The sequence below is a fragment of the Pogoniulus pusillus genome, unplaced genomic scaffold (assembly GCF_015220805.1).
Source record: "Pogoniulus pusillus isolate bPogPus1 unplaced genomic scaffold, bPogPus1.pri scaffold_125_arrow_ctg1, whole genome shotgun sequence".
Classification (NCBI taxonomy): Eukaryota; Metazoa; Chordata; class Aves; order Piciformes; family Lybiidae; genus Pogoniulus; species Pogoniulus pusillus.
This window is the reverse complement of record NW_026974562.1, coordinates 94,906-103,067: the sequence shown is the minus strand read 5'-3', so window position 1 is coordinate 103,067 and position 8,162 is coordinate 94,906. Positions and strand designations below refer to the sequence as shown.

At 56.1% G+C, this 8,162-nt stretch overlaps 1 long non-coding RNA gene across 1 annotated transcript; it reads left to right on the top strand.

Moving 5' to 3' along the window:
* Positions 1–498: 498 nt before the first annotated feature.
* LOC135173898 (uncharacterized) lies at positions 499–2,317 on the top strand. The gene is made up of 3 exons (XR_010301536.1): positions 499–626; positions 974–1,371; positions 1,783–2,317. It is a non-coding gene; the product is annotated as an uncharacterized LOC135173898 (long non-coding RNA).
* The last annotated feature ends 5,845 nt before the right edge of the window (positions 2,318–8,162 follow it).

Here is an 8,162-nt window from a genome sequence, read left to right as displayed (position 1 = left end):
TGAGAGACAACAGAAGGCTCAAGGTCTCCTTAAGCAAACTTAGTCAGGACTATCCATGTGACAGCAGTTGCAAGCACAGCCTGGGCTTCCGATTGCCTGAGTCCAATGTAGCTGCCTCAGTTTCCCCCTTTGCTGTTCCTTCAGTGCCCTCTGAAGTCCCCACCTGCCAGTTCTGCCTTGGGAGGAAGCATACCTGCTGTGGTTGGCTTCATCCCTGGTACTGTGAGAGCTGCAGGCTGTGGGAAAGTGTTTTGCTGAACCTCTGCTCCTTTTTTTTGTCTGCTTTGGTGTGCTTGTGACTCACGTGGTTAGATCAGCCTCCTGTGTGAGAACAAACTGCAGCAAACCAAGTTGGGATGCTGAAGCAACCAACAGGAATGTGCTGTTGGCTGTGCCACCTGAGCTTGACTTTCAGGCCGTGTTTGAGTTGAAGGCTGCCCACAGATGCTCAGTTGTGTTTCACAGGTGCCTCCCCATCTCATTGTTCATTTCAGGCCTTGGGGAAAGAGGTCCCTGATGCCTTTGGCAGAGGTGAGCCCGATGAGATCTGGAGCAGTGCCTTCAAGCTGAAGGTCACCCATGAGGACATTGGCAGCCTGAGGGAGCGTCGCTGGCTGCACGATGAGGTACAGCAGCTGCAGCTCGGCGACACTTGGATCCAGCAGCAACTTACCAACAGCCCTGCACTGCCTGCACAAGGCTTTGCAGAGTCCCTCAACAACCTGCCCTGCAGAGACTACAAGAGTCTGTGCAGGTCTTCATTGAGGGGCTTCAGGGTCTGGTGTTTCTGGGAGCTTGTTCACTTCAATAAGGCATCTTTCAGGACACACTCAAGGTTACTGCAACAGGTGGCAGGTGGAGAAGAAGCCAAGTGCCAAATTCTTAGCATGTAACAGGCCACCAGAAACGTTGCTGTTTGCCTTTTGGTAAGCTCATGCTTTGCTTTACATCTCAAGTACATCTTTTGGTACAGGTCATCCATTTCTACATGAAGCTTATTGCAGAAGTAAGAAGGAGAGATTTGCAGCAGTCCATGCCTTTAGTACTTTCTTCTACCCAAAATTCATCTCTGGGGGCTACACAGCAGTAAGAAAGTGGACCAAAGGTGTGGATCTGTTCCAGCAGGAGCTCATCTTTGTGCCCACTCACCTGAGGGTGCACTGGGCACTAGTGGTGAGTCACATTGGCTTTAACTGGACAGAGAGGAAAAACTCACAGGAAAAGTAATTCAGGTTTAGTCCTGTGTGCCAGCCAAGGCTGTGCCTTGTCTAACAGTGACCTTCTAGTAACAGGTGCCAGATGTCAGAAGGAAGAGCATCCAGTGCTGTGATTCGATGGGAAAGAGTGGGGCAGGATCTGGCAGACTCTGCTGTAAGTAACTGCTCAGTTGATGCTTTTGTGTTGTGGCTTGTGAGGAAGTTGTTGGGTTTTGTTTCTGTAACAACAGCTGCAACCTTCCACAGTTCCTGTAAATGTGAAACAAAGATTTCATCTGCAGCTCTTTTAAGCTGTCTTGTGTGGGGACTTCCCCTCACCCCTGACTGCTACAGCTCATCATGTGGACTGCAGTGTGCTCTCGTGCCTTCACTGGGTGTTACTCGTGGTGTTGCCATTCTCATCAAGACAGATGCCTGCTTCAAAGAACTGCTTCTTCAAGAGCATTCTTCCAGCAGCTGGTGGCCTGGGCACTTCCTCAGCGAGAGGCCTTGGCCCAAGAGCTTTTGCCTTTGTTCTTCCAGAGGTGAGCACAGTGTGTGTGAGATTTGGGTTTGTTTTCCACAGCCAATACCTGTGAGAAGAAGCCTCGAGAAAAGAAACCTGGAGCTGGCTTCTTCAGAGTGGACTCTTGGCAGCATGGCATCCATGTATGTGAGCAGTGCTTGGCTTTGAGCCCTGAGCTCTGCTGATCACAAAGGTCTCAGCACTTTTCAGTAGGTCCAAGCTCTTAGGAGAACACCCATGAGCATCTCGTGTTCTTAGGGTGCCACCTCAGACTGGAGGTTGAGCTGATGGTTCTCAGCCAGTTGAGAGTACAAAGCACTGCACCTAAAGGCTTGGTGGAGGAAGCAGCCAAGCTCCAGACACCTGCGAGGAGAAAGCTGCTGTCCCTTGTAGTGCTGCCCAGACTGTGACTTGTGACCTCCCAGTGGAGGAAGCAGAGGGCAGGGATGATGTGCAGTGCCTTGAGTCTATTCCTTATGTCCAGCAGTGGGAGATGGATGATGCAAAGAGGTTCTTGGCTGTCTGGTGAGGAATTGCTGACCTGGGGAATGAGTGCAGCTGCTTGGGTTGGAACTTCCAAATGGACTGAGCAGGACAGAGCTGCCTTTTCCATCCTTACGGCTGGCATCTGCTTCCTGCAGAAGACAGGAGGTTCCTCTGGGGCAAGACAGTGGCTGTGTGGCATCTGGGGCAAGACAGTGGATGTGTGGCATCTGGGGCAAGACAGTGGATGTGTGGCATCAGCCTCTGCATGTGCTGGAGAAATGGGTTCCAGCCTCTGACCTGTTCAGAGCTTGGTTATTTCCCAGTGCTGTGGGCTGTAACTGCAGTGCTCACAGCTGCTGTGGGCTCAGGGCAGTGTGGCTTTGTTGGGTCGTTAGTTCAGTCTCCTAGGAGCCATGTGGCTGAGAGCCATGTTGTAGCCAAAGGCAAGTGTTGAAGGCTTGTTAAAGGAACTCCAAGGTCAAGAGCTCATGGGGTGCTTGTGTGCTTTGCCTCTGCCTGCCACCACTTCCTGTGCCATGGCTTTTTCTTCCCTTTCCAGAACCACCTGCCTTAATCCACAAGAAGATGGTGTGGGAAATAATCCAGCAGCAGCTGCTGTCAGGTGTGCACGATTGGAGCTACACTGTGCTCACCAACTCCCACTTCAGTTACTTTGCTGGGAGCTTGGTTTGGAAAGGCAGCAGGCACACAGATTTGCCTCCTTAGTCAGTGAAGTAAGGGATAAGTTTAGGAGGCAAGTCTAAGAGATCGAGTTTATGATGTAAGCTTAGGAGATGGAGTTTAGGAGGTAAGATAAGAGATGGAGTTTAGGAAGGTAAGCTTAGGAGGTGGAGTTTAGGAGGTAAGTTTAGGAGATGGAGTTTAGGAGGTAAGCTTAGGAGATGGAGTTTAGGAAGGTAAGCTTAGGAGGTGGAGTTTAGGAAGGTAAGCTTAGGAGGTGGAGTTTAGGAGGTAAGCTTAGGAGATGGAGTTTAGGAGGTAAGCTTAGGAGATGGAGCTTAGGAGGTAAGCTGTTAAATCCTATAGTAGGGTTACAAGCAGTAGTAGAGAGAGTGGTGAACAGAGCAGGAGATGCTCTCAGCCTGGGAGCCAAACAGAACACAGCAATGAGCACAGCAATGTACCACAGTCGATTGGCTCTGGATTGCCTATTGGCCCAAGCAGGTGGCAGGTGGGAAATTCAATCTCACTGAGTGTGGTCTTGAAACTGATGAGGAAGGAAAGAAGGAGGAGAGATGAATGAGAGCAGTGAGGAAGGTGACTCCTGTGCCTGTGCACACTTGGCACAGGACAGACACAGAGCAATGGGGGAAGGGGAACTGGTGGAATTCTGGGGGGGACTTAAGGGATTGCTCTTGGGGTTAATAATGTTCATGTTACTGTTGTGTTCATCCCTTGTCTGCTGCCTCTCTCAAGTGTGTAATAAGGCAAACTATTGAGTCTCTAGGTCCTGCTCTGCAGAAGGAAGGTAAGGACAGCATCCAAACCAAGGCACTGCACTGCACAGCCAGAAAGCAGCGAGCTGGGCTCCTGCCAGGAAAATCCCAGAGACAAAGCAGAATCCAAAGAGTTGGGAAGAGAGAGAGGGATTGGGAGAGTGCAGGATGCGACTGGCGCTGAGCTGGATGCAGTGTGTCACACGGGGGGAGCAGGGGCAGGAGGTGCCTCAGCCCATCAGTGTCTGCTGCTAGTCGGGAGAGGGCACACAACCAAGGCAGCTGCGCACCCCCGGAGGTCACTCGAGGGACCGGGGAGGAAGATTCGACCTTCATCCCGGCGGCCACTAAAGCAGCCCCCAGGCGCTGCAGCAGGCAGGTGCACAAATGCTCAGCCTGCAGCTGGCAGCTGTCTGTGCAGCATGGCTGTGCCCAGGCTTGACACCTGTGCCAGTTCAGTGAGCAGCTTGCAAGGGCAGAGGAGCATCCCCACTGGTGCCCCTGGGCAGGTCTGGAGGGAGCTGGCAGCTCCCATTCTGCAGAACCATTTCCCTAACGTTTTGTCTTTGCAGGCTCCATTCCTCTTGTCTGAAGTGAGCCCTTCTCAGGCCCACAACAGCCTCTCCAGGTGGGGACAGGTAAGCAGTGGAGCAGCTCCTCAGGTGTGCAATGTCCATTCCCCTGTTTGTCTGTGCAGCAGTGGCTGTGTGTTCAGCACAGGGCCGCAAGTGGTGTGCTCAGTCCTGGGCCCCTCGCTACAGGAGGGACATTGAGGTGCTGGAGCAGGAGCAGACAAGAAGGGCAAAGAGGCTGGTGAGGGGCCTGGAGCACATGGCCTACGAGGAGCAGCTGAGGGAGCTGGGCTTGTTCAGCCTGGGGCAGAGGAGGCTGAGGGGAGACCTTCTTGCTCTCTCCCACTCTCTGAAGGGAGGTTGTAGCGAGGAGGGGGCAGCCTCTTGGCCTTGGTGTCAAGCGACAGGAGCAGAGGCAATAGTTCCAAGCTCAGCAGGGGAGGCTCAGGCTGTGTTAGGAAATATTCCTTCACTGGAATGGTGCTCAAGGCCTGGAGGGCAGTGGTGCAGTCACCATCCCTGGAGGTGTTTAAGCAGTGTGTGGAGCTGGTGCTTGGAGACATGGCTGAGTGCTGACCCCTCAGTGCTGGGTCAGAGCTGGGCTGGGAGATCTTCGAGGTCTCTTCCAGTGGGATGTGCTCTGTGAGTCTGTGCAAGCCTTGCAGTGCTGTGTGGTGCAGGGCAGCGAGGTGCTGCTGTGTGCCAGAGGGTCTGAGATGGAATTACCAGCTGAGACCTGGGCTGACCCTGCCGTGGCAGAGGCATTGGACTGGGAGAGCTTTTGAGGCTCATTCCAACCACTAATGTTCTGTGCCTCTGTGATGCCATTTGCCCTCTTGGCCACAAGGGCACATTGCTGTCTCGGGGGTAGCTGACTGTCCACTGGGGCTGTAAGGTCTTTCTCCATGGTGCTGCTGTCCAGCAGGACGTGCCCTGGTTGGTGCTGGTGCCTGCTGTGCTTCCTGCCCCGGTGCAGGACTCTGCGCTTGTCCTTGCTGGACTTGGCCCAGCTCTGCAGCCTGCCCAGGTCTCGCTGGATGGCAGCAGCACTGCCCAGGGCATCAGCCCCCCCTGCAGCAGTTCAGCTTGCACTAGAGGACAGCATCAGTGCTGCTGCCAGAAAGTGGCACCTTTCCACTAGACAGCTGCACTCTGCAGGAGGATCATAGAACCAGAAGGGCCTGGGTTGGAAGGGGCTCTAGAGGTCATCTACTCCAACCTCCTGGCCATGGGCAGGGCCTGCTTCTCCACTAGATTTGGTTGCTCAGGCTCCCACCCAACCTGGCCTTGAACACCTCCAGGGAGGAGGCATTCCCAAGCACTCTGGGCAAATGATTCCAGAGCCTCTCCACCCTCATACCAAAGAACTTCTTCCTAAGATCCAGTCTAAACCTACTGTCCCTCAGCTTAAGACCACTGCCCCTTGTCCTGCAGACGCCCTTATGAAAGTCCCCCTGTGGCCTTCTGCAGGATCCCTTCTGATACTGGGAGGCAGCTCTAAGTTCCACTGGGAGGCTTCTCTTCCCCAGGCTGAACACCTCCATCCCCTCCTCAGCCTATGCTCAAAGCAGAGGTGCTGCAGCCCTTGGATCAGCCTCGCTTGAACAAAAAGAGGAGGTTGCCTTAGTAGGCAGTTAGCACACAGCACTCACAGTTCCCAGGCTTACCCATGTGCTGGGCTGACTGTTTGTTGGCTCTGGTGCAGGCACCTGGAGCTCCCATCCTGGCAGGTGATGTCAGTCTCCAGCATCCATGGACCAGCTGACAAAGCTGGCGGTGTGGAGCGCATGGTGACGTGGGGGAGATCCAGAGCACCACAGGCATGACGTGGGTCATGCTGACACACAGGGGGGCAACTTCCACACATTTCCTTCTCTCTCTCTCTTTTCAGACTGAGGCTCTTAAGTACTCAATGAAATCTATACTCAGGGGAGTTTTTTCACTTGGCCCTTCTGGGTACTGATTTATTTGTGCTCACTCAGGACCTGCTTCGGGTTTGGGCTGTAAGGCAGTGGCAGAACTGGCCTGAGCTCTGTCCCTGCTGGCTGTGGCTGTGCACTCTGCCCTGGCCGTGCCTCCCTGCGTGGCGGCAGGGGACGGCAGTGCAGCAGTTTGTCTCTTCCCTTTGCAGGGGCTGGCGGCTGGGTGCTGCCTGCGCAGAGCCCGGGGAGCTGGTGGCTGCTCCTGCTGCGGAACCACTTCAGGCTTTGATGCCGACAGGATGGGTGGACTTTGCCCATCGAGATGTCAAGTTTTGTCTGCTCCGCTGCGGGCCCGGGTGGGCTCTGCCCCTTGTGTGCTCTCCTGTCCCAGCCTGGGCACTCCCCTCTTTGTCCCTGCTGCTGTCACAGTGCGGTGCGCGTCCGCGGGGCTGTTGCTATAGCAGCCGGGGCGCAGTGCAGCCGCCGGAGCGCGGCGGTGAGGCGAAGAGCTGCTGGTGGCTGCTGGTGGCTGCTGTGGCTCCTGCTGTGGCTGCTGTGGCTGCTGTGGCTGCTGTGGCTGCTGTGGCTGCTGTGGCTGCTGTGGCTGCTGTGGCTGCTGTGGCTGCTGTGGCTGCTGTGGCTGCTGTGGCTGCTGTGGCTGTGCCACGGCCCTCGGCGGCTGCCGTCCGACTCCGTCCCGCCGGCGGGAGCCGCCCCGAGCCCTGCAGGCGTCCGGCCGCGGTGCTCGGCGCCGGTGGCTGCCGGTGGAGCCCAGCGGCAGCGAGACGCCAGCGGCGGCAGCCTGCATCGCCTCTGCTTCTCCCAGCCGGCAGAGGTGAGTGGCAGAGAGTCGGCGCCCAGAGGCTGGGGGCGAAGGAGCAGTGGGGGTGGGCAGTGCCCCGTGGCAAAGCTGCCACGGCCTCGGCTGGCAGAGCCGGCAAAGGGCAGCACGGGCACAGCTGAGGGGATTTTCCCAGCTGGGGCCAGGCTCTGGCTGCCTTTGTCGGCCTCTCCATAGCCGCTTAGAGGATCCCTGAACTCGGAGGGGCTCAGATGAGCCATGGACATTGCTGGCGTCCTTCAGAGTCAGGCCAGAGTCCAAGGGGCAGAGCCTCCAGCAGAAAGCCCTCAGTAGAGCTGCAAACCATTGCTGCTGTCCTCTGCCTGCAGAGAGGGCACTGGGAGGGGAGAGGAACCTCCATCCATCAGCTGCACGGTTGCAGCCCCCAGCTCCTGCCCATGCCACCTACAGGCCCTGTCCTGTCCCTGCAGCCCTCGCTAACGTCTCTCTCTCCATCTCTCTCCCTTGAAAGGCTGCAATGACATCCCCCAGCAGCCTGCTTCAGGCGAAGCTGAAGAGCTGTAGCTCAGCCTTCCTTTGTGGCAGAGCTGTTCCAGCTCCCTGTCTCCTTCTGTGGCCTTCTCTGGCCCCGCTCTTAACTGGTTGATGCCTTCCCTGTGCTGGGGAGCTGGATGCAGCAGGTGAGGAGGAGCCACAGCAGAGTGCAGTGGAAGGGCAGAATCGCCTGCCCTGCTCTGCTGAGCACTTTGAAGAGCCAGGTAATGACACAGTGCCTTGAGTCAAAGCCTCTTTCCTCCTGTGTGCTTCTGCCTGACCTCTCCCTGCTCATGGAACTCCGTTTCTGTGACAAAAGGTCCTGCAGCTGCAGCAGGAGCTTGTGCACGCTGGCAGAGTGCAGCCTCTGGCAGAGTGCAGCCTCTGGCAGAGTCCTGCCACGAAGCCCAGAAGCTTTCCAGCAGCTGCCTGCAGCAGGAGAGCAGTGAGCTGCAGAGGGAGAATGTCAGTTTGCAGGAGGAGCTGGAGAGATCTGAAGCTAAGGTATGGAGAAAGCCTCTCTCTTGGCAGCAGGTGGCTGCCCTACAGCTGTCTGAGTGCACTCGAGCCAACTGTGCCCCAAGAGCAGAGGGAGTGACCTGGGAGTGACTCAGCTTTGTTTTGTGAGCCTGGGGCCTGCAGTTAGAGAGGTGCCTGAGAGTGAGGT